Below are 27603 nucleotides of genomic sequence, written 5' to 3'. Positions count from 1 at the left end.
TAAAACGCGTAATCGGTTCGAAAATCATACAGTGTTTATCGATATATTTGAAAAAGACAAATGGCGGCGAGCTCTTTGTTGAATACGTTAAGTTTCGGGAAATGAGTTTAAACTAAAAAAATTGTACAAAATACTGTTAGAAACTCACTCAATATATGTTAACGTGACATAGGCTGACATATATTCAGTGGGGGTTTTTGACAACTTTTTTGAATCTGTGTATAGTAAAACAAACCCGTTTTCTCGTACTCCAATGTGCTTAACAAGACTCTGCCATGTCTAACACGTGATACTCCTTGTCCGACCATGTTTAAGACACGTGTTTTCCTGTCACTCTAGGCCCACCATGTCTAACACGTTTATCTTTGTCTGCTCTCACCGCACGTTTTCCTCTTTTTTTAATGTTTCTTTCCTTCTTCCTTGCCGTGACGTCACCTCGCACACGGTTCTGTCATTTTTTTTTATACTTCTGCTGCCGCCGCCATATGTATCTGCGCTATGTTACATTAACACTAATTAATAGCCCGTTATTTACATAAATGTTTCAGCCTGTGTTCTTTATTAAAAATGCGTATTTTTAAAAAGTTATTGAGTCTTTGAATTTTGCAAAAAAAATAAATAAATAAAAAAATAAGGAATATTCCGTTAATTGGTTCTGACATTTTTCTGATCCTTAAATATCTCAAATTAGGGAAGTATATTTAGAAGTAACTATGATATTCTTCTGAAAAAAAAATAATAATAACTTCTCTTCCGGTAATATGATGCTTGTTTGTTTCAAGCGTTATGAGGCATCTCGTTGTACATATGACTTGAATAATGAAACAAGGGCATCAAAAAGAGATGGGCCATTTGCACAACGTGCACGTGTGCAATTGTGCATTCATGTGCAACATTCTCAACGCAGTAAATTCTCGACATTTTTTTTTTTTTTCTTGCGCTTGAATCTGTTAAACGTTGAATACGCAGTCGTCAATTTGCGTTCTTCATGCCGGAAGCAATTCTTGAGTAAATTTAGAGCCGGTAAATAAACATGAGCTGAATTTGACTGCTAATGAATTTGAACCTTGCGTACCTATAGCTTAAGAAACGATATGTTAAAGTTTACATATGGGAAATACATACTTTCTATATTCATAAAAAAACGCTTAAAAATTGTGGACTTTAAGACGTACTCCTGTAAGATGCTATTTGGGATTTCAGCTCATGTAATTAAAACTTTAAAATAAAACAAACATGAATTTTATTGAGTAAAAGATAAAAACCGTAATTGCAACTGTTGCATGCTTTTACTATGCACTCTCCGTGCACATACTAACACACACACACACACACACACACACACACACACACACACACACACACACGCTGAGACCTAGAACTTTCCTGGTTGGTATCTGAGGGCACCCCAATCTTTGTTAAGAGATGCGTCTATCAGAAGGAAAACTCTTGATATAAAAACCTGAGGTCTGCTCGGTCTTGTGGCAGCAATTGCACCGACTAAGATTAGCAGTTGTACCAAAAAGCGTAGTTGGTTCTACACAAAGTCTTCACCACTAGAACAAATCATTTGGGTAGACTTTTGAACAACTTAGTTGTTGTGGTGGAACTCGACAGGAGTACCCATTATATGTATGCATTTTGAGTTAAAAAGAAAAATATACATAAATTAAATAAATGTTGAATATGTTTCAATTCAGCACACTAAGTGAAGTGCACTTTGGCCTACAAAAAATGCATGAGCAGCTCTGTCGGCATTCCCTGGTAGTAGTGTCTCCGGCAATTAGCATTCTATTTTCAGAAAGTTCTGGGAAGGTGGGTGTCTTTGAAGTGAAAAGAACCGTGCCTCAACCCGACAGCAACAAAGCGACTGTCGGACTGACTGTCGAGGACGTACCATTGACTAAATTTGAACATAAATATATGTATATATTTACTTATACAGAGTGGAACGATAAAGTTGTCACCCTAAAGAAAACAACACTACAGCTTTATTTTAAAACTTTTATTGACAAAATCAGTTCAAGTAACTTATGTAGTAGAGCTGACATTTGTTAAATGTAGCTGCCTTCAGCCTCAATCACTGTCTCAATATGAGCTCGGAACTGGGAGCATACAAGCGCCGGCAGGAGCTTGGCGAATACTTGGTGTATGACTGCGATCAGGCTGCATTGGTGTTGTGGGAGGTCATGTTGGTGATGTTCTTGTCATATGATCAAAACAAGTCCAGGTCGGGAGGATGGGGTGGGAGGCCAGTTAAGAAGGATACAAAGTTGCAGCACTCCTTCTAAAGCCAAGCCTGGGTCTCTTTGTACTTGTGGGTCGATGCCGAGTCCTGCTGCCACACCCAGGGTCTACCAGCGGCCACATAATTGCACCAGGGGATCACCACACTTCAGCACATCCAGATACATTTTTGTGTTGACTTTTAAGCTGACTTCAAAGATGTGAGGTGTTATGATGTGGCCCTCACCTGAAACCACACCAAAGACCATGATTGTGGCCGGAAACATTTTCATCACCTTGGGCACATCCCTGTTATTTGTGCAATCCAGTCATAACTGGGATTGGTAGAGAGCAGGAGTTGTACAGTGGCACATCTTTGATCTCGCTTGTTGAACATTATGTCTCTTTCAGACATGATGGAAGGCTACTATCACTCTTGGGATTTATACACAACTGACCAACTAGTAGATGGTCTGCAACAAAAAAAAAAAAAGAAAACCGGTTTTCTTCAAATGGAAATGGAATCATGTCGTCTTTTCTAGGGCGACAATTTTATCGCTCCACCTTGTATGTATGTTACAATAGATTCGAACAACATTGATACCTTTTGGTTTAAAATCCAAACATTAATGCCGTCGATTTCAAATCCAAACAATGTTTTTTTTTTTTTTTTTTTTTTTTTTTTTTTAACACAATAAATAAATATTATATTCTTATTTTAACTTTTCTTAATAAGTTAACACTCTGCTGGGATTCTCTTTCACTAACCTTACAAGTGCGTGCACACACACACACATATTTATTTATTTATGAATAAAATTAAATTTTCAGCATAGTGGACATATTTTAAGTAGAACGGTCGCCAGAGTAGATGTGGTCTTGTGATGACTGCACTAATTCTAGCTAAGAGTAGAATAGACAGTTTAGGAGAGGCGGAGGAGATAATAAATTACCCTCATTTATCCCACACTTTTAATGGCCGTATACCTAATTTATCAATATATATATTTTCGCAACTAAATAATTTAACGTATAGTATCTATAGTCTGAATTAGAAATCTCCAGTTTTGAAGAGCTGGATTTGTGTTTAACCCTGCCCTCATGGGTAGGCAAATAAATAGGGACCTGGGGTAATTATGTCAAAATCTTTTCAATATTGATTTAAGCTGTATACGTTTTTATTGTCATCATTATTATCATTATTGTTGTTGTTGTTCATCATTATTATCATTGTTGTTGTTGTTCATCATTATTATCATTATTGTTGTTGTTGTTCATCATTATTATCATTATTGTTGTTGTTGTTCATCGTCATCATACTTATATACTAGTTTCCCAAGCATTACCTCCTATTAAAAAAAGATGCACACTTTATATTTGAGTGTGTGTGTGTGAGAGAGAGAGAGAGAGAGAGAGAGAGAGAGAGAGAGAGAGAGAGAACAATTCTCAACCTATATACTCAACAAATTTTTTATCTACAGATTTGAAAGTTTGTATATAGGGTATTCAGACATGGAAATATATCTAGCATAATCTATCTATTATATCTATAAAAGTGAAAATGTGTGTGTGTGTGTGTGTGTGAGGTAGCGAGAGAGAGAGAGAGAGAGAGAGAGAGAGAGAGAACAATTCTCAACCTATACTTATTATGGGTGATATTTGACTACATTAAACAAAATGAACCTTCGTTTTTAGTAGTTTCATAAATAAAAAAAAAAGAGGTACAAAGGATGAGATATGGTTTTGTTCTTAGAGATTTAAGGATCCCGGGAACTGCTACTGTTTCAGTGATGCAGGGTGCCTGTATTATTTTATGACATTTCTCCTCATCCCATACCTCTGGCGTTAGTCATCCACTCCCTCTTTTATTTTTTTTTATTTGTCATACTCCTCCTTCTCAGTCTTTCTCAATTGCATCCCTAATCTTAGATAGTGCCTCCTCCCTATATCTTTACCACTACCCCTTTCTCTTTCTCTCTCTCCTTCTCTACTCTATCTCTCCCCTTTCTCTATCCCTCCTCATCTCTCCCCTTCTCCATCCTTTATCTCCATTCCTTCTCTTTTCCTTTCTCCCTTTCCCTCTCCCTTCTCCCTCTTTCCTTTCCCTCTCCCTCATCCTGTCCTATCTTCCTTAAACTACTACCTCTGTTACAAAACCTATAAAAAAAAAAAGTTTCAATTTTGTGCTTCTGATTATCTCTCTTCCTAATTATCTTTCTTTTTGACTTCTCATCTTCACTACTCTCTCTCTTTCTCTCTCTCTCTCTCTCTCTTCCTTCGCCTCCATTTTTATCTGCCTTTTCTGTCTCTTTCTCTCCTCACACTCGTCTACTCCTTTTCCCCATTTTCTTGTTCTCCCTAACACTTTTCTTTTCTGCTATCCCCTTCTCTTCAAAGCTTAGCTCTTATGCCTCCTCTATTCTTTTCTCTTTTAACTCCTTCATGCTCAGTGGTTTATTTGAATCTCTCTCTCTCTCTCTCCTTTACCTCCCCCTCCTCCTCCTCCTCCTCCTCCTCCTTCTTGTGCCTCTACAATTTATACATTTTTTTAAATTTTTTCTGTTCTGTTTACTTCTCTTCCCAGTAGCCCCATTTCCTTCTCCTCCTCCTCCTCCTTTTTCTCCTACCTTCTATTTTCTCTTACCCATCCTCCTTTTCTCCTACTCCCTTCTTCTTTTTTCTCCTACTCATCTTTCTTTTTCTCCCCTTTTTTCTAATACTTCCTTTCTTTTTCTTCTACCTCCTTTTTTCTTTTTTTTTTTTACTCCCCTTTTTCTCCACCAGCAGTACTCCTCCACCCTTGTGATTTTTCCATGAGTCATTTCATGCTCAGAAATGGAGAAAGGAGAATTTAAAAAATTTTCTTTTCTTTTTCAATATTTAAACTTATGAATCAAATCATTGTTTAAAAAAAAAATGACTAATAGTCTTCCATTTGACTTGATTAAAGATGTTTTTTCTACTAACTTCATCGCAAATGAATGTGCGTGCGCATATATATATATATATATATATATATATATATATATTACTCAGTACATAATTACATTAAGAATAAACAAAACATAATCGATGTCTACACAGACGCTATTATATTTTGATTATAGATTTTATTCTGTCTGTGGTTGAAATAGGATAGCATTTATGTAGAAAATCACCATATTTTCTTGTATTATATAATATCTGTATCGTCTCAGAAACGATCGTACAATAACTGGCCGAAGTTGAATTTTTGGAGCATAAGTAAATTATTTTTCAATAAGTCATATTACCTCTTGCTTATTTTTTCTTTTCTGTTTTTACGGCATTCTTTTGGTTCGTTTTCTTTTTGAAAAAAGATGTTATTCTGGAAATCATAAAAAACTAATATAACCAGGAGGGTAAATGTAAATCCATATTTACTGATATATATATTCACACATATATTTGTGTGTGTGTGTGTGATTTTGAAAAATAAGTAGATGAACGAAGATTCATAATCTCACAAAGATTTTCCTTCGTTCATTTGTATTTTTTTTTTATTCAGAGGTCACTAAAATAGTCCAGTATTCTACATTGCTACAGCCTTTTTATACACTTACATATTTATTTACCGGCAATGCTTTAAACAAACTACTTTTCCCTGTGTGTGTTAATGCAGAGAATTGAATAGTTAATGGATTTTTTTTATAAAAAAAGCGTTTGTTGTTAGACGACCAGAAAAACGTTCTCTATTTTCCATTACCCATCCTCCTTTTCTCCTACTCCCTTCTTCTTTTTCTCCTACTCCCTTCTTCTTTTTCTCCTACTCCCTTTTTTTCTCCTACTCCCTTTTTTTCTCCTACTCCCTTTTTTTCTCCTACTCCCTTTTTTTCTCCTACTCCCTTTTTTTCTCCTACTCCTCTTTCTTTTCTCCTACTCCTCTTTTTTTCTCTCTTTTTTCTCTTACTTCCTTTCTTCTTCCTTTTTTTACTACTCCCCCTCTTCTCCACTACCAGTACTCCTCCATTGGATTTGTGACGTTGTCCAAATCCAACTCGATGCTTGTTGGGTCATTTTCTGCAGACACTTCAAAGCACATCTCAAAGCCTGGCCATGTATACCAATCTTAGTAAAGAAAGAAACCATGGAGCGCCCTACAAAACCATGACATCCATCTACAATGGGCAGCACTTGACACGATCAGCACTTCTCTACACAGTCAGATCAAAGGGGTTTATGACACTCAGTCTTGCGCTCATGTGCAGCTTCCATACTTCCTTCCCACGGGACAGTCAACTCCACTCGGAGAACACACTTCTTTAAATCTGACCAAACAACAATGTCTGAGCCTTGGTTTGTTTGTACAACATGTAATGGAAAGTTCAAACATGAGGAGTTATCAGTCATGGGCTCTATCTATCGACGTTGAAACCTTTGTTTTCCACCTCGGCATTCGGCTTCTCTGCTAAAATGGGTATCTGTTTTCTTTGCCGTGGCAGGCTGCCGTATGGCTGCTTCACATTGTACTGTAATTACTTCCAGTATATTATCATGGCGCCAGGTGTACATAAACACTGACTTGGGATGCTGAGAGAGCACATGATGCAGCGTTCTTCTGCTGCTTTGATATGATATGCAAGTATCATTGTCTGTATAGCCCCACGGTTTGAGATTACTTGCATTTGGTAAAAGGTCATACATAGATCGCAGGAGACATGATATGGCTAATGGTTTCATTGCCATCAGATTATTCCATGATAGTTTCTGTGTTATTCCAATCCAATTCCAAGCGTACTGTTTTGCCCGAGTCACGTCAGTAGCTGTTCGTTTCTCTTCCTCAAATGCCCTTATTTCTGCAATCACCATATCTTTTTCCCCTAGATCCTTCTTCGGAAAAGAATTGGTGCGTCGTACTGCCCAGTCCAGCTCAATTAGTTTGAGTTACACCTATCATTTCTTTGGTACTGAGGCCGGATTCAGCTTTTTGTGTAGTCGCTGCTGCTGCTGCCCATTTAACACGTTATCTCTGGCTTTACAGATGTGGACTATCTCATCAGGCGAATCTCTCATCATGTGGAGATGGGCCTTCCCAACCTTATACTTCTCCACTAGCGAGGACAGGGGGAGCTGTCACCGTCCAGAGTTTGTATAAAGACCAATTATTGAAAAACAGGGAGGACCATTCAGCCAAATCCGCAAATACTTGCTGACACACTGTTGTCATGGGATAGTGCAATCTCATAAACTTACAAAGGCCACAATAGTCATGGTAACAAGCCATGCTGATAAAAGATGTTATTTGGAGATATTGTAGAAATTCCTAATACGATAGATGCTTGAAGCAGAGCATAATACTGGATAACTCTAAGTTGAACATGAGAAAATAAACATGACTATTTTCAATTTTTTAATAATATTGTTGTTTTAGAAATATTCTCTCTTATATAGATAAATGCTAAGTTTTGAAACGGGGGGGGGAATGGAAAAAATTATAACTTTTTAGGGTATCAGAATCAGAAAAATTTAAGTCTAATTTCTGATTCCGAAAATGATGTATTTATTTATGAAGAGTTGTTGATTTAAGATTTAGGGCCACACAACAAGGTTATAAATCCTATTCCTCTATTGAGCATTGACTCTTTTTTGGTCAGCGAAGTTCACTTGCTTATTCTCTTAGTAAACTTTCCACACGTATTTGCTAAACATTTCTGTGGCTCTTCTCAGGAGCTCACAGTTGATTATAAAAAGATTTGAATTCGTCAATTTCCCTGGCTTGATGCTGTTGTTGTCTGGTCTATGAAATATTAAATGGTTCAATGCATTTTTCATTTTGGACACTAGAGTAAATTCAATTCTATTATAAGAGACTTATCGGGATAATATAAAGTTCAACAAATTTCATTGGAGCTGATATAGAAAACAAATAAGATTGGAAAAAAAAAGACAAAAAACTATATATTGCTGATTATAGAATGGTTTATTTATTTAATAAAGGTATACAAACATTTAGTTGGGCTTTGAAGTACCTTGGTATAAAGAGTCCCCTCTATCCCCCAGCTAAATGTTTGTATACCTTTATTTAATAAATGAACCATTTTATATTCACCAATATATAGTTTTTGTGACCTTATTTTTCACTCTTATTGTTTACTAATATATAATATATATATATATATATATATATATATATAATGACAGTTTGCTATTTTTGGGTTTGGGCCAAATATTATTCAAGTTTGGTGCTGAACCTCTCTTTTTGTGGAAGAAAGACTGAGTGATCTCCTGGAATCCGTCCAATCACACATATCAGCAGTTGATCTTGTGTGAAACTTATAGATACTTTATTGCAGTTTCCTAAACAGAAAGACTTTGAGCCAATCCAGAAATATGTATATGTTAGATGTTTTCGGCCTGTTAAAAACAAAAGTTATAGTACATTGGCTTAAAATGAGTGTTTGTCAAACTAATGGTTGAATATGGTTAAATTCGAGCTCAGTTTTCCATTAAATACTAATCTGTATTAATTCCTAACTGCATCGAACAGATACCATAATATGACATTGCTGCACCTTATAAGTTTCTACAAAATTTCGGCCAGATCAGTCTAGTAGCTTCCAAGAAGTGAACAGGCTAAGATATAAGTTTAGTGGTTATATTTAAATTCTGAAAAAAAAAAAAAAAAAAAAAACTTATAGACACATATATTCGTTTCTTTATGCTTCATATTGAGCTTCTCCTTTTTGGCTAGGATCGCCCTGAAAGTATCACTTCAAGTAATATCTATAAGGATCTTTCGTCTGATTTCTAATCAGTGTCTTATCTCGGTTATATATATATATATATATATATATATATATATATATATATATATATATGCACACACCTCTTGTATCTTGAACCCCTGAGAAGACAATATTGTTGAAACATTAATTCGCCTTGGGTGCTTCTGATGTTTATATAAACTGAAATTTTGAAATACTTCCATTTTACAGATACTATAAATCTTTATAAATAGTAGTATCAATATTTATAAGACAAAGAAGATAGAGCAACATTATAAATGAAAATTTGGAGTTAAATTTCATAAATTAAAAAATTTGGGAAATTTATTTTTCAACAAGGAATACAAAATTAAAAAAAAAATTTCTTCCTTAATCCATGGATTTTCAACAAATGGCTCATCTCATCAGAGGGAAGTTTTTTTTTTTTTCTTAGCAAAATAAAATTTTGGTATTCAGCGCATATATTGAAAAACTTTTAGTTTTTCAATATATGCGCTAAATACCAAAATTTTTTGGATGAAAGCCTAAAAGAAGCAAAGATTAAAAAAAAAAAGAAGATATTCCACGGTGTAAATGCAGAAAAAAAAATCAGCACAATCGTAAAATCCAATGCAGTGATATATAATCCAGAAGGCTTTTAAAAACTCTCCAATTGATTCTTCATTTGTATTAGTGATTTTTTTTTTTTTTTTTTTTTTTTTACAAAGGAGTCACCACTTATCAAGGCCCGGAGGCAAATCGAGGATAAGGGTTACTGGGTATACATTAGTCAATGGGATTATAGCGTAGTAAACATAAGTAGTGGGAATTTTGTAAATTGGATTACTTAGGCGGACGGTTCATCAAGAACTTGTTTATGTGATGGGACGATTCCACTATAATTACCGATTCTGACTATAAATCTCTACATATTTAACTATAGAGTTGTTATTTTTTTTCCAATTACATTAAAAACACATGTTAAACGTGCAGATATTTTCATAAACTTCGAAATACACTTATGGGGATGATCTATCAATTTTAGCAACACTGGTGATTTAAAATCAATAAATATTTATTATTTTATCATTATTACCAGTAATGGATGATTTTGAAAAAAGAAAATCAAATAAAAAGACAATTAAAAAAAATCGTTTTGGCTTCGGAAAAAGGCACAATTTTTTTTGATTCAGATACTGCCAAATGTTCCGCTATTTCTGATTCCTGATTCAGATTAAAGTTCCAACACTAATATATTTAGTGCCGCCAAGAAGAAAGTCCACACTTGTCATTTTTTCAAAGGCCGCAAATTTAAGCTAAATTGAATGCAACTTATACTTCATTTGATTCGCCTTTTTCTCTATAATTTTACTTGTTCATATTTGACTTTTAATTGAAGTATCCTTGTGTTTACGTCAATTTTTACAAATCGAGAAGGCAAAAAGAAACTCCGCACAATGGAAAATTGTTATTTAAATGTAACTTTAGAACATCAATGCAACACAATAAACTAATTATTATTTAATAGTATAGCCCTTCTACAATTTGACAGCCTGCAAATTTTAGGGCATTTTCTTGAATTAGTCTGCGGCAATATTCCAGTCAAAGAGCATTCCACGTCTATTTAATTTTTTGTCCAAATTCTTCCAGATTTGAAATTTTATGATAGCGTAGCTGCTGTTCGATGTAATGCCATATGTTTTCAGTAGGATTGAAGTCTGGAGATTGTGTGGGCCAATCCAAATATGGAATATCATGCTCTCCAAGGAATCTCTTGACATTGTCAGCTGTGTGAATGGGAGCATTATCCTGCATGAAGATGGAATTATTATCCAAATTTCAGCTAAAGTAGGGTAGAAAATGCTCAGTCAACATAGTAATGTACTTGGTTGAATTAATTCGACTTTGCAAGCGAAATATAGGCCTTGGACCATTGGCACTAATAACGCCCCACACCAAAACTGAACTCCACCACCTTGCATCATTGAAACTGTGTACTGACGATTACATTCTTCATCCTTCCTTCAACCATCACTGCCTATCCTATTGAAGTTGCTTTCGTTACTAAAAAGTCACTTTCGACCAATATGAAGAGTCATGACTTTCATTGCATCTGACAAAGTCCAGACAGCGCTTTCTGTTTTTTTTTTTACAGAAATCATTGCCTTTCAACTTGAAACACAGTCTCGCAAATTAAATTCCCTCAATCTGTTCCTAACTGTAAAAAGAAAGCACTTTTTGATTAGATTACACTGTTGTTGGATTTGGGGAGCAGTTTTAAATCTAAAGGTGGAGATTAATGAGCTTCTGACAATAACTAAGAGAGACTCGAGGTATATGGACTAAATGTTACATTGTATAACCTAGGAACAACAAGAATTACAACTAATTTGTATTTGTAATAAAAAGTTGATATTTTACGATTAGAAATGCTAAAAGGTATATATTTTAAACTGGTTTTAAGCTTATTTGTTGATGCAGAGTTTCTTTTTGCCTTGATTTGAAGCTAATTTTTTTAAATCGACGTAAATACTTCAATTAAAAGTCAAATACAAAAAAGTAAAATTATAAAGGAGTAAATGGCGAATCAAATGAAGTACAGGTTGTTCAAACAGTTATATCTAATTAGCTTAAATTTGCGGTCTTTGAAAAAATGACAAGTACGGACTCTTCTTTTTGCGGCACTGTGTGTGTGTGTGTGTGTGTGTGTGTGTGTGTATTATTATCATTATTATTTATACTAATAAATAAAAATAGTCTATCACACCCCTTCCTTATAATAAAACAGTGATGTCTTTTATGTTTTTTTTTTGTTGTTTTTTTTTGTAAAATACTGCCCTTAAATATACCTGCACTATCTAGAATGACTCAACAGTTTTTCCAGATTAATGCATAAATACATTGTTTTTATTTTTGTCAATTATTTATATAAATAAAACAGGTGTATGAATATGTATCTGTGAAATTATTTAACCGATAAACTCTTAAACTACTGGTCACATGACACTGAAATTAACAGGAAATAGTAATCATATACTAAGAATGGCTTATAACAAGTAAAATCAGACACAAGGGCAAGTTAAAATGCTCATTTCAACTTGCTGACATATTTCTATTAGTTTTACGCATATAGAGCACTCTTTTGACTTGCCAGCTGTGATGCTGTAGCACTATAATTATGACAATCATGTAATGCCAAGGAGATTTCTTGTAGAGAATAGTATAACAAAATACAGTGATATTGTTTTTCTCGGGCAACACTGACTTTAAACATACCCGCTCTATCCAGAATATTGAGCACTTTGGATCCACAAACATGTTACACTTATTAGATATGATCTGCATTATTACTCTTATGGTACCCGAACAATACCCTCTACGTTTCCTAGTATACAGCATAATGACAAGAGACAAACAAGTTCCTACTCCCGGGCAATGCAAAATTTAAACACACCTGCTCCAGCTAGGATATTGAGCACTCTGATTATTATATACCGCCAATCATATATTGTGTTCTATTATTAATATCATAAATCCCAGGCAACGTTGGGTAGAGTTTCTTGTATAAAATAATATAACAAACTTGGTGCTGCTGTTTTCCTAGACAACACAACCTTTAATTGTACCCGCTCTATCCAGGATATTGAGCACTTTCTGTTAACCAACATACAACACATAGAAAATATGATACTGTATTATTACTATTATGACTCCCAGGCAACGCAGAGTAGATTTTCTTATAGAAAATACTGTAATTAATCATAGGGATTTTTTTTTTCTCTCAAGCAACACCGTCTTTAAACATATCTGCTCTATCCAGGATATTGAGCACTTACCAAATAGTAATCACTACTAGTGAAACCCCACAAGTAAAATTTAGAAGGCTACTAAAGCACTACTAAGTTCAACATTGCTGTTTCTTTCTGTTTCTACCGCCATCATAATTTGAAGAGAAATGATGTCATTTCCGGAAGAATTCGATGAATGACTCAACAGTTTTTCCAGATTAATGCATAAATACATTGTTTTTATTTTTGTCAATTATTTATATAAATAAAACAGGTGTATGAATGTGTATCTGTGAAAATATTTAACCGATAAACTCTTAAACTACTGGTCACATGACACTGAAATTAACGGGAAATAGTAATCATATACTAAGAATGGTTTATAACAAGTAAAATCAGACACAAGGGCAAGTTAAAATGCTCATTTCAACTTGCTGACATATTTCTATTAGTTTTATGCATGCGCAAAACCAATCGTAGCTAGAACTGGTTTAATTTTAAATCTTTTATCTGTTTGGTTAGCTCAAATGGTAAGGAACATGGCTGGAGCACTAAATATTTTGGTTTTGATTCTAACTAATGACACCCAAGTCATTTTTTTTTTATATGAACTTGAAATTGATACTCTCTCTCTCTCTCTCTCTCTCTCTATATATATATATATATATATATATATATATATATATATATTCAATAGAGAATTGGCTCTGTAATAATAAATACGAAATCTGCATGAATTAGAATATATTTAAGCATATTTCATGACCCAGCAAGGCCCCTCTTCCTCCGCTAGTTAGATAAGATTAAAAATCCAGAAAAAACGGATACCTAACAAAAACCGACCCAGTTGACCCTCATAGAATTTTTTTTTTTTTTTGTCTAACTTATAGATAACATACACTCTGGCCCATGCTGGTGAACAAAGTACCAACATTATGGTGGTCCGTTTTGTATTTTTTCCTTTTTAGCTTGACATACAAATACAGAGACGAGATAGAAGATTATTGCTAAGTTTCTTTTTTTTTTTCCTTCTTCCAATTTCGTTGAATCCAGTATGAGCACATGAAATATTTCTAATGGATCAATAGGTTTCACAAAGAAATAAAAACAAAGTTATCTTCTACAAAAAAAATGTCCTATTTCTTATGCAACGCTTCCCATCATGCACCAAGCCTTTTGTCAATAGCCTCATGTGGATTGTAACTCTATTGTTTTAAGCTTATTCTTTTTTCAATAAAAGAAAAATGTTTTGTTTTTTTTTAATTTAGTAAAAAAAAAAAAAAAAAAAACGTTAATTATTTTTATGAGTTTAAAAAAAAAAAAAAAAAAAAACTTAGTAAAGTAAACCAAATATATTGTTTCCTGGTTTTATTTGGCTTCTTTATTTGTTCTTTCATTAGATTTTTGTCATCGATAGCTTTCTTCCTATGAAGTTAATGTCCGGTGCTTATATATCTGTTGTTTTGATAAATATTTGCTGCATGTCTTTAAGAATAATAAAATGTAATTTCATTTATTATTTCTTCCAGAAAATATTTCAATTGGAATAGAATTATTTTCATATAGATGCCATTTTAAGAAAAGATAAACCTGTGCTAATCAATACAGAATTACTTTTTTTCAATTGGAATGAAAAGTATTTAAAAAAAAAAAAACTAATTAAAAAAAAACAAACTAACAAGACTCCAAACAAATAACAAGTAAAACAATCCCGGAAACGCCAGATAGATACAACTAGTCTGTATTAAAACTTGGTGAACATATTTTATCCAGTAAGCATACAAAAATACTATCCAGTATTTACTAATTTATCGATTTGACTAGATGATATAAGATTCACATTGGAAGCTATGTAGTTAAATAATATCGCTTGGGATTAATTAAATCTTTCCTTAACGAATGTTTGCTAATGAAAATCCATTTTGAGTTGGTGCCATTTTAAGAGAATTTGTTCAAAGTATTGGATGGTTATTTCTGAAATTTAAAGGCTCGTACTTAATAGTTTCCAAGAACGATTATTTCTTTATTTTATTATATTTTATCGACGGTGGTTAACGACACAACGACACGCACGGACTAACGACCTGGGCATTCCAAGTTCGAATCCAGTTTGTTCCACAAAAAATCACTTTCACTTTAGGATGTTGGCAACCTTCTTGTGGTCCCTTCTGTAAGTGCCCGATGTCTTTCTAGAAAGAATCCTGACTACAAAAGTATCGGGGGAAACCAATACCAACAATAGAAGCTTCGAGTTCATACGATATGATAATGATTTGCTAGTGGCGGGAGGTTATGTTTAATTGAACGATACATTATTTTGTTTATTGATTTTACTAATTGGCCGCCTGGCGTTGCCCGGTCGTATAATACGCATAAATATTATTTTTTAATTAATGCAGATTTCTTATTTATTATAAACAGAAATATTGTAGGTATTAAACGTAATGTCAAATTCCTTTTTTAAAAAAAAAAAAAAAAAAAAAAACGGAAAGAAACTGAGACCTCTACATGTGAATATTATGTTTGTTTCTAAACAGTTCACTTCTTGTAAGTAAAAGAAAAAATACTTGAGACAGGGAGTCAAGTACGATAATCATTAGACCAGCTTGCCACGATTTTTAAAAAGTATTTTCAAACATACTTATTCTTAACATAAGGAAGCTGCCATGTTTCATGACCATGCATGCACAGTCGTGAAACAGTTGATAAACCGATAAAAATCTCCAAATAACAATTTTTCAATTTTTGACTCTTTAGCAGCCTTTTTTTTTTAACAGATGAAAACCAGTTAACGTTTTCCACATGTCTGAATATTCTATATATCAAATTCAAAGTCTGTAGATAAAAAATTCGTTGAGTATATAGGTTGAGAAGTGTCATCATACACACACACACACACATAGTGCCATTTTTATAGATATATTAGATGCACCTGGCGTTGCCCAGTATTAAAGATAACGTTAAATTCATTAAAAAAAAATGAAAAGAAACTGAGACATGTGAATGTGAGTGTTATGGTTTTTTTTTCTAAACAATTCAATTCTTGTAAGTAAAATGAAATACTCGAGCTGAGATCGAAAATAAAACGTAAAGACAGTGAGTCAAGTATCACAACCATTATCCCAACTGAACACGATCTCTAAGAGTTGTTTTCAAACCTTCTCATTCTTCACATAATGTGAACGATTAGCGCATGCACAGTCGTGAAACAGCAAACCGATAAAAATCCAACGGCCTTCACATACCAATTTTTCAATTTTGACCCCTTAGCAGCCCTTTTTTTCAGATGAAACCGGATTAAAAAATTTTCACGTCTGAATACCCTATATACCAAATTTCAAGTCTGTAGATCCAAAATTCGTTTAGTATATAGGTTGAGAAGTGTCCACACACACACATTTTCACTTTTATAGATACCGTATATTTCGGCGTATGAGACGACCTTTAAAGTTAAAAAACTAATCAATATTTCATAAGATACTAGGTGTTGCAATCTCTAGCCTAGGCCAAACAAACATGATTTTGTGATTTAGCAGTCGTCTTATACAACCGATATATGATAAATTTATTAAAATTTGCTCCAATTTTGTGCCTCGTTTTATCTGACGGTCGCCTTACAAGCCGAAATATACGGTATATAGATTTATTTTATTTCTATTTTCTTCAACATTTTATGAAACTTGTAATGTTTCTCTTGATGCGTTATTTTCTTTTGTGCATTCACGTTCTTTTGTCTTTTATATTTAAAAAAGATTTCAGAAAATTGTGTTCTCTTCTCCCTTCCCATTTTTTTTTTTTTTTTTCTCGCACTGACTTTTTTGACCAATTTGATTCTGTTGGTTTCCTGATTTGTTTTGCTTTACAAAATGGAAAATTGTGAGATCTTTCTATCGATCCAGTAGATATCTCAGTGCTGATGCCATTCTTTACCTATATAAGAGCCAGGTACGTCCAAGGATGGGTTACTGTTGCCACATTTGGGCAAGAGCTGCTAGAAAAACTTATCCTGCCTAGTGGGAGGATGTCCTTTTCTCTTCCCTGCAATCTCTTTCTCACAGAAGAGACATTCCAAGCCTGTCTCTGCTTTATCGATATTGTCATGGCAAATGCTCGTCTGAGCTCCAATCTGTTCCCCCCCTCACCAAATTTTAAACTTTAATGCAAGCCATTATATATAAATTTTTTTTTTATAAAATCAATCGTAGCTTCTCTACAGTGCAATGTAAACTACAATGTATTGTGAACTAAGTCATTGTGGTGAGGCTTGTGAAACTTCTTCCTGGTGCGCCATGATGGGTCCCCAACTAGAGCAGGCAATCAATAGATTTGATTGAAAAATGGGGGGGGGCTTCACCGATTTCAATGACATTAAAAATATGAGTGAAACATTCGTTGGTCATCATTCAATATCGGGCAACGTCGGGTCTCCCTGCTAGTGTGTGTGTATATATATATATATATATATATATATATATATATATATATATATATATATATATATATATATATTCAGAAAAGTTGAGTAAAAACTTGCTGAACGAATCCATTTCAAGATACGTAGGAGAATTGAGCCTTTTTTCCCCCCTGATTTTCCAGTTTGAAACTTTTTTTTCTTATTTCTTTCTTGACTTTAGTGATTTAAATCTATAAATACTCGTATATGAACACATGCGAAGAATGTGTTTTTTTTCTTTTTTTTTTCGTTATTTTTAATTGAAGAGTGTACACGTTTGGTAGAAATGAAATTGACTAATTTTAAACCTTTCTGCAGATTTCTAGTAGTCTTTTAATTATTTTCTCCAGCAATATATATATTTCTTCTGTATTTCTTAGTACTAAATGTTTCCACTCCTATTTCCTCTCTAAAGCTGAAAAATGCTGAGTGCCATAAAATCCTCACATCTCTTGTCTTTTATGACAACTCTTGTTTAAGGATGTGGTCTATCAGTGTAGGTAATAACCTGTATGATATATTTTTTACACACCGTAAAGTGGAGACCCATTAACTGCAGTTTTTATTTGCTTCCCTTATATTCAAGCCAGTTTTCTGTTTTTGTTCTTTTTTAGTCTGTTTTATTTTTCTTTTTTTCTTTTGCTTTCTTATTTTTTTAGTCTGTTTCTCTTTTTCCTCTTTTCATCTTTTTCTCTTTCCTTTTTTTCCTTCATTTTTTCTTTTTCTTTTTTCCCTAATTTTTCCTTTTTTCTTCATTTTTCCCTTCATTTTTTCCTTTTGTTTTTTTCCTTTATTTTTCCTTTTGCTTTTTTTTCCTTCCTTTTCCTACATTTTTCCTTTTGTTTTTCCTTTTCTTTTTCCTTCATTTTTTTTTTCCTTAGAAAATTTGAAAAAAAAAAAAACACTTAAATAATATGGAAACAAGCATGTCATGCTTCCATTATATCATGGTAATATGTCGATTATACAATCTTCTTTACTCATGAAAGTGCTTTTTTTCTAAATTTTATGTGCGATAACAAATAGATTTTAACTCCAAAAGATTCATCATGTCATAATCTTAAACAAAAAAGCACTGTTATCGTTTGTACACAACTTTTCATAGCACTCTGTTCAGGGCACTAAACCGAGAGTAAGAAGGCCTGTTAACTGAAAAATGTCTGCAAACAATGTAGGTAAGATTTGTCAAACTGTCAGTACTATGTGAGGGTCATTTGTAAAAGAGCAATAAAACATTTTTAAACAGAAAAAGGAATACAGTTCAATTAATACTGAAACAGAACTTTATTCAATATAAAATATAAATATTATCTATGTAAAATTAAGTAATTTTAAAGCAATATACAATTTAATACTGATAAAACTGAATTATGAATTTAGGGAACAAACAATTAAAGAAACATTAAACACAAATATTTTTGGGCCTTGGAACAAGATCAAAGTGTAGTATCTGTTTTGATACACTTTACCTTTTCTGTCCTCGGTCGGTGAAGGAGAAAGCTTTCATGACTGAGACAATTTTTATTTTTGTTCCTATCCAGAATACCCCTTATTGGGGAACTGGATTTTGCCCACAAGATTATCTATTGAAATATTTAAATAACTATTACTTTAAATACAGAAATTATATTTAAATTTTTGGTTTTCTGTTCTTCTATGTCCATTTTTTTCACCATGTTTTTCATCAAACTGTGTAGCGTATTAGTTGTCTCACAGGCCATCATCAGTGATCGCTCACTGGCAGTAACCTGTGGTGTTCCCTGGAAACCAAGTGACAACAAGTCTCCCCAGATTTCCAGTGCTCTCCACCTCTTGACCACCTGTGCAGATGATTGCATGTTATCGCAACAGCCGTTGTCACTGATTTCTCGTTGGCATCGGCCATTGGTGTTTCCTGGGGTTTGGGTGACAAAATGCCCCCCCCCCAACGTACCATATTTGAACTGCACACTTCCAGTGGAGATTTGGTTAGTACTTTCTCACCTCGGTCTTTCCATCCTCCCTAACTCTTCACAACTAGTTGGAGTGGCGCCAGTCGATGTCATCTACACCAGTTTTTTTATTATTACTATTATTATTATGATAATAAGGGTGCTTGTGCAGTGTACGCATGTGTATTTTAAATATTATTTCCAAGTTAAATTAAATTTTGGGTTTGTATTACTGTACACATAGATTCGAAAAAGTTATCAAAAAACAAATATATACCAAATAAATGTAATCAAAGGCAAGATAAGTTACTCTTCTACCTATATGGGAAGGTTTTTAGTGGTTTTACTCACTTTAAAACGTGTAATCGCTTCGAAAATCATACAATGTTTGTCGATATATTTTATTTGTTATATATTTGTTTTTTCTTGACAACTTTTTCGAATCTGTGTATAGTAAAACAAACCCGTCATGTAAATTATTTACAGTTAAAATGTTATAAAAAAAACAAACCTGATGTTTTAAATTTATTTCAAAGAAATAAATTACGCCCGGTGCTAAAATATTGAAAATTCACCGATCGTAAAAAAAGAAATTAAAAAAAAAAAAACTGCCGTGAAAAATGCTACTATATTTGGAAATACTCAATGAAAAGTTTTATTTATTATTAAAAGAACGGACTGAAAAATATTATATAAAAATTTTGTTTTGTAGTAAAATAAATAAATAAATAAAATGAAATATTCGACTTTCTCCGATAGAAATTAAAGGTTCAAAAACTAGTTCACTTACTATATTTTGTTAGATTAAAATTCTCCCAATGTGCAATTATAATAATTATTATTCAAATGGAGAAATGTTCTTTCTCTTTAGAATATACATGGACAATCGGTAACACATATTGGTCGCCATGGATAATAGGTAGCCATATTTTTTTGCCTATTAACGTGACCACGTGGTTGAATAGCGGAAGCTGTCTATACCTACAACTTAATCTGGAAGTGACGTTATACTGTAATATGCATCGGCCTTCTTCTTAGTCTCGGTAGCCACGGTTTTTTACCCACTAAAGCTGATATTCATATATACACCTTACTGGATGTTTGCTAACCTTAACACAGTTTTGTCCTTTTTTTTTTTTTTTTTTTTCTCTTTCTCCTGTTTGGCGGGGGGGGGGGGCTTTTTTATTTATTTACTTTTTTCTTTCTCGTTTTACAAAAATTGCTTCTTGATACTATTGTCTGGAAAAGGATTTTTTTCCCCTTCGGGTGGGTGTGTTTCATCCGGGTGTGGAGGGCACGAATATAAATCCACTTACCCTGTTTTTAGTCCTAAAAAGATAAGGTAAATGAACCAATTGAAGAGAATTGTTTTCTTACCATTTTCCTAAGAGACTAAATTCTTTCCCCGTTTCCTTTTTCTTAACCCCTATTATCGCTTTTGGTGCTTCATCGGTGTTATAATAGGACAGCAACACAATATAGTAATTTGAATACAGTAAAAATTTCTTTTTTCAGGCATATCAAGCAGCATAACATGCCCTTCGTTGGAAACACATTTATAGAGCATTAGTTTTAAAAGAACTTGGTATTCATGATGAACATTGATGGAATATAGGCGAGACACCTCTTGTAACTAGTCATAGCAGAGGATGCTCTTGTTCTTCCTATCTTCCTTCTTGTTAACCACTGCTTCCACATCACTATCACAGTTCTTGCCTCACATCTCAAAGGTTTAAAGATATTCAAGGAGTAGCGAGCTACAGTTAAAATGTCTGAATCTTTTAATCCGGTACAAATCATTACTTAATTTTCCTGTGCTTTCCAGCCATTGAATTGTCAGCTAAAACCAGTGTTATCTATTATCTCGAAATTAGTAACTTATCCAAAAATTACTAAAAAAAAAATGATAACGTAGAAAATTAGTCATTAATGAAAATAATTAAAAATAAAAAAATTGTTTATTATACTTAAATAATAAACAGGGGAGGTAAATGAAATTTGTTACATCCCCATCACCTCCACCCCAAAAAATGATGGCGGTCAATCGATTGTGAACTCGTGAATGTGCATGTTGTATATAATAATGCAGTAATGTTACCAACTGTGACATGACAATGAATTAGGTAACATTGCTTTTTAGTTGAAATTGACATGAAAAAATTAGATACCATTGGTCTTCAATGGAAATTCAATTTCGTGGCTTTCAATTTTCTTATGCCGAAGAAGTTCCTCTCTGCTTATCGTTTAAAAGTCGTTTGTATATATCTTTTAAAAACAAGCCCAATTGACCAACGCGTGTGAGGAAGGAAATAAAGGAAGTATTCAATTGTTAAACTCTTTAGAGATTTCACTTTTAGTCGATTTGCAATTAAAAATTTCCTGCATTTCCTCCCAATCTGAAGTTTCTTTTCCCATTTGATCATAACTTGTTTAAAGTTGTTGTTTTTTTTCTTCTCTTTTTTTTTGTGTCCATTGTGAGTATGCTACAAAACTGCTTTAAGTGGTAAGGCTCCAATTTGAAAACATTGGAGAGTGTGAAGTCACACCTTAGTTACCTCCCCTTCATACCCAATGAACCAGAATCTAGTATCAGAATGTGCCAAGCCTTTTTCTGGTATAAATAAGAGCCAAAGTGGCAAAATCCTTAGTGAAAGTGTTCAGGTCCGGCAGGAATCGAACCTGGCAGTCAAGTTGTCAATTTATGCTGCTGTCTCCTTCAGTGTTTTTTTTTTTTTTTTTTTTTGCATTTGTTTTAGCTTTATTCCAATTATGTGTTCCTGTCAAGGTCGTACTTATAAAAGGCTGCAAAATCTTTTTTTTTTTTTTACTGGAAGATTGCCAAGACACTTAGACTTGTAAGAATACTAGAAGTAAGAGTCAGTGTTCGATTTTTTTTTTTTAATCTCTGAAGAATCAGCAAACAGTTTAAATATCATTAGACTTCAAAATAAGGAGTCAAAGTTGAATATTTAAAAAATTCTACGAGTCAGAATGGGATAATTTTTGGGAAATTCTAGCAACGAGATAACTTTGTAAATTCTTGGAGCTGGAGACGAATAAAATTGTTTTTTTTTTTTTAGTTCTAGGAACGAGATAATTTTATAAATTCTAGGAGGTGGCGACTGATAATTTTTTAACATTCTAGTAATCAGATTATTTTGTAAATTTTCTGAGCCGGAGCCAAATAATTTTTTTTTTTTAATTCTAGGAGCTGAAACCAGATAATTTTGTAAATTCTAGGAGCCAAAGACTGATAAATCTTTTACATTTTAGGAGCCAGAGTTGGATTTTATACGATCCGGCTCATCAACCCTAGATTATAATAATTCTGATGGCGATGAACTCATTTTCTTCTCTTTTTTTTATTTTTTTATTTTTTTGTCAGTTTTGTTTTAATAAATTGAAAAAGTGCTTTATTTATTTTTCATAATTGTTGATATTTTTATTATTCAGATGAGACAGCAAATTGTTATTTGAAAATACGTCATTTATTTTTCGGAGATGATGCATCTTTCCAAGATTTAAAAAAAATATGTAAAAAGTTTTCAATGACTAAAATTTATTTTTTCATCCTCTAAATGGTTACTAAGTGCACTTGCAGTTACTCATCATTTGATTCAGCAACAAATCATTACATTATTTAAAAATGTGTTAAAGTGGAAGTGGTAGCAGTGTCAGCACGCTACCAGTTAGCAGGTCAGAGACTACTTATTCTGATTGGGTCTCCAGAGAAAGAAGTATGGTGTTAGGACCCCAAATTTCACATAATCCCAGAAAACATTTGAAGGTATTGTCTTCATCATCGTTTTCATCTTCATCATCTTCATCTTCATCATCGTCTCCATTGTCTTCGTCTTCATCTTCATCTTCTTCTTCATCATCTACGTCTTTATCATCGTCTTCTTCCAATTAGCCATTTTACATCTATACCAACTTAACTTAACCTATCTCTAGCCAGATGTTTATTCATGGGTTCATTTTGATCACTTCTCTCCACGTTTTCCTTGGCCTTCCTCTGTGAACTGAACTTGCTACCTCAACTGTTCTACATCTACTAACTGAAGAACTCCTCCATTTTTCAACATGGTCATACGAATGAAGTGTCCTGTTCTGCGCATATCCTTCTAAACTGTCCAGATAGAATCTTCTGAGATCATCAGCACTAAATCTGTCTTTAAAACACGCAATGCATATCCGTGGGATCATCATACATTATATTTTTACTTTTCTTAATAATAGAGAACTCTGCCAAGTTTCTCTCCCGCTAATTTTCCACACACATACACACGACATATATACATGTTTTTGATTATTATAACCTCAAGTGTATTAACTTAATTTATTACAAATTATTTCAACAGACAGGATAAAAATTATCAGTCCATATCGTCAGATGATTCAATTTTTATCCTGTCTATTGAAACGATTTGTAATGAATTAGGTTAATACACTTGAGGTTGTAATAAAGAAAACATATTTGGTTCTACTAACGTATTGAGCCATTTTTATTCTTGTTTTTTTACCACACATACCTCTTTATATATATATATATATATATATATATATATATATATATATATATATATATATATATATATATATACTTACTTTTATAGTTTTCTTGTAAATATTCCAAGAGTAATGTTTTCCGGTTATAGCAGGATAGACAATAATATAATATAAATAGTACAATACCAAATGTAGTACATTTGTCTGATGCTCAATGATATTCAGTGTGTGTGTGTATGTATGTATTTTTAAAAGTTCAATTCACAACTTTTGAAAACACATGTTCTTTTATTTTCCCATAAGAGTATATGTTACAGATCTGTTTCATTAGCAATCTGAAACAAACAGTAAAAAAAAAAAAAAAATGTTATCACTGTATTTCTGAATGTAGCAAATTCTCCAGACAATTCTATGGAGACCAAAACGTATTCAAACCACAATCTTTACATGCCACAGTCAAATTCATAACTCTGATGTCGAGGGTGTAATTCTCATTGTTCGTCAGATCGCCATCTTTCTATCATATATATAATATTTTTATTTATATAGACAAATATTGCATAGTCGCTACACTGAACATGCTGATGTTTCAGACAAATTGGTTTGCAAGAAACCAAAAGTCAATTGTCAGGCAACGTAAAAAAGTTTATTTGCCACCGAAGGCATCTGGTTCCAAAACCAGATTTTGGAACCAGATTCCTTCGGTGGCAAATAAACATTTTTACGTTGCCTGACAATTGACTTTTGGTTTCTTGCAAACCAATTGCCTTAAACATCAGCATGTTTATAGCGACTATGTAATTTTTGTTTGTATGAAAATAATAATTTTGGTCTTTTTTATTAAGCACTCTTAATAACCTTGTTTAAATTCATGAGTTTTATTTCCTGAATACCTTTAACTTGATAGCTATATATATATATATATATATATATATATATATATATATATATATATATATATATATACACACAGCTAGGTTTTACTTTACTGCAGTTTCACGGCATTACCAATCAGAAATGTGCCTGACTGGTAATGGCATACATTAGAGATCAATCAGGTACATATCTGATGATCGGTAATACTCAGAAACTGCAGTAAAGTGTTAAGCCCGGCACAATTTATTACCATTTATATGGAATTTACTTCTTCCTGGCTTCTTTTCTTTTTATTGCCTACTTCTCACTTGAGAAATCAAGTCGAATGTATGTGTAAATTGCATAAGATCCTCTAGTAATTTGCACTTGGACAACCACCTCCTCTTACGCCCACCTCACCCCGCCATCTCTTCCTCCATATACGCTCCTGCTGCTACTACTACTTCTGGTCGTGTGTGTTCTGATAGAGACGCGCCAAAAGGCTATATGACTTGATTTTATTTTTATAATAAACCATTGGAGCAAACGAGCCAGTTAGATTAACAAATTACTACCAAGCAGAATGTGTAGGGCATTCATTCATGCTTTGCTGAATGAGTGAATGGAAGAAAGAAGAGAAGAAATAAATGAATGAAAAAAAAAATCAGTTTTATTTGGACTTATCTACTAGCTAGAAGACTCGGTGTCGCTCGGGATTGAATGAGGATCACTGCTATGTCCTTTCTCACTACGCTCATAGCTCCATATTACTTCTTGGCACTTCTACAAAATTGGGACAAGATTTTGTAGTCGATAAATGGCGTTTTCAGATAAATGGTTTCAACTGATTTTTGTCAATTCTAATAAGTTAACGTAGTAGCGTATAAGTCACACACGTATGCACGGTCAGTTCATTCTTTCGTTTTAAAAAGCTAAATTTGCAGCATCATATGTCGTCGTGGTCCCACTGATAATGCATTTGCTTGCGAACTTAAGTAATGCCATTCCACACCCAGCACACAGCATTATTTTTTAAATATTTTTTTTTTTTTTTTTTTTTTTTTACTTACAAACTTTTTCTTTTTGTTTCACTTCTAGTTGATGGCACCAATTTTTTTTTTTTTTTTTTTTTTATCGTTGGGCAACACCGGGCTTCCCCTAGGATATACAAAAAGCAGCTGTGTATATAAATGTGTATGTTCATATGTACGCCTAAAAGTAATAAACGATAAAGCAAATATCTACAAACGAAGTATTTTCTTAATCAGCATTGCTGCGAATGAATAATATGTAAAATTCAAGAAAATAAAAATTATTCTTTTCCCCTAAACTAGCACAGATTTATTTTAGTGGTAGTCAGTTTTCTAGCTGGGTAGTGTACTAACAGTTGTAATCAAGTAGTTAATTCCCTTATGCCAACTCATTTCTCAAGGATTCAATAAAAATGAGTTTTTGTGTGTGTGTGTGTGCGCGTGCGCGTGCATATGTGCGTGTGTGCACTCAGATAGAGTAATGGGCTGAGTGGAGCAAAAAGAGTGGATGGAAAGGAGAGGGAAACCAGTGGAATAGGTTTGCCACGGGTAGCTCCGCTAGTTTTTTTTTTTTTTTTTTTTTTTTTATACTTACTATAATATATAATATGAAAACTTTTTTCGGAAATATATATTCTCTGAGCAGTTTATGAATTCCAACACATACACCGGCTTAACTATATATGAGAGAGATTACATGCAAATAATTTCTTTTAAACTAGTGACTCTTTACTTAAAAATAGGAGATTCTCAACAATTTTTTTTTGGTCTTTTGTTGTAGATATTTTGGTTTCTGTTTGTAAGACAACCGAATCTGACATTATCTGAAACGATTCCGCCCACGCATTATCGCTGAAGAAATAAAGGGATTACAATTGTTCTTTTTCATCAAACTTTATTTTCCATTAAATTCTTGAATTCGTTTTTAGTGGAGAAATTAATTGTCTTATTTATATTTAGAGCTAAAAAAATATCTTTTCTGATAACAGAAAAGCAAACAATAAAAATAAAAATAAAAATAAAAATCAATAGTGATAATTTTTTCTTTTATATTTTTAAATTAATTTTAAAAAAAAACATTTTGTTGAATCATCTGATCTTTTATAACGGCGATCTCTTCATAGTGTGATAAAACCACGTATTACCTCACTCGACAACCCGACATTGTGTTCTGTGGTCTTCTTTTCCTTTTTGTTTTCTTCTGGCTGTGTCGTCGTCTCTCACGTTGGCGGTTGCCAAGAGTGAGAGGGGAGGGGCATATGTTCACACGTATAAAAAAAAAGGCAAAAAGAAAACATAGACAACATATTCTGTGAATAGTTATTTGGCTCCGGGTGCGTGTGTAATACTATCTTAGGTGTGTGTGTGGAGGGGGTCTGTCCTTTGATCAATTCGTTTCCTCATCTCAACCTCTTAAAGATCTTTTAATTTGATCCAAGCCACAACCTGCCTTTGACTCTGTCCAACTCGCAACTGTCCTCAACTATTGTCAACCGTTGCAAACCCAAAGCTGTCCACAAACCGTCTGCAACCTTCGTAAACTGTCACCCACCCGTCCCTGCTATTCATAAACTAACTTGAAAATATATTGACCTATTTTTTGTTCCCGCTACTGCTACATCTTGATTAACAATCCTTTTTTAGCTTTCCTTTGTGTTCCTTTGTCAACAACTTCCTATACCTTTGTTTGCTGACAAACATATTTCCTCTTTTTTTTTTTTATATATATGTAATTTTTCTCATCTTTTTTCTTTTTTTTCCTTTTTTTTTTTTTTTGCTTCCAACAATGTGGGAGAAGGGTCGATAGTATTACACCAGTGTAATTAAATAGCTATTTTTTATGCTAGTAGAAACACTGTTTTTTACTTTTTTTGAATGTCATAACAAAATGCGGTTATTTTCCAACTTGAAGATAAGGATTTTGCAAACACGTTGCAACTCTAATATTCATGCGAAAAAGGGAGAAAAGAGGAAGTAGACTTCTGAGGCACTTTTTTATGTCGGTGACTACATGATTAAATAAACCAATTGTTGACTATTTTCTTTTTAAGTCTTTGGTCTGACCCAATCGATAACTGAACCTCCATC

The 27603-nt window shown here is 33.3% G+C and overlaps 1 protein-coding gene across 28 annotated transcripts in view; it reads left to right on the top strand.

Annotated features, from left to right (window-relative positions):
- The window catches only part of LOC145286154 (uncharacterized), an 811438-nt gene that overhangs the window by 130130 nt on the left and 653705 nt on the right, over positions 1-27603 (top strand). The gene's annotated exons all lie outside the window — the stretch shown is intronic.

The sequence above is a fragment of the Euprymna scolopes genome, chromosome 10 (assembly GCF_053919585.1).
Source record: "Euprymna scolopes isolate OS-2025 chromosome 10, ASM5391958v1, whole genome shotgun sequence".
Lineage (NCBI taxonomy): Eukaryota > Metazoa > Mollusca > Cephalopoda > Sepiida > Sepiolidae > Euprymna > Euprymna scolopes.
The sequence above is the reverse complement of the archived record's forward strand: the minus strand, read 5'-3'. Positions and strand labels throughout refer to the sequence as shown.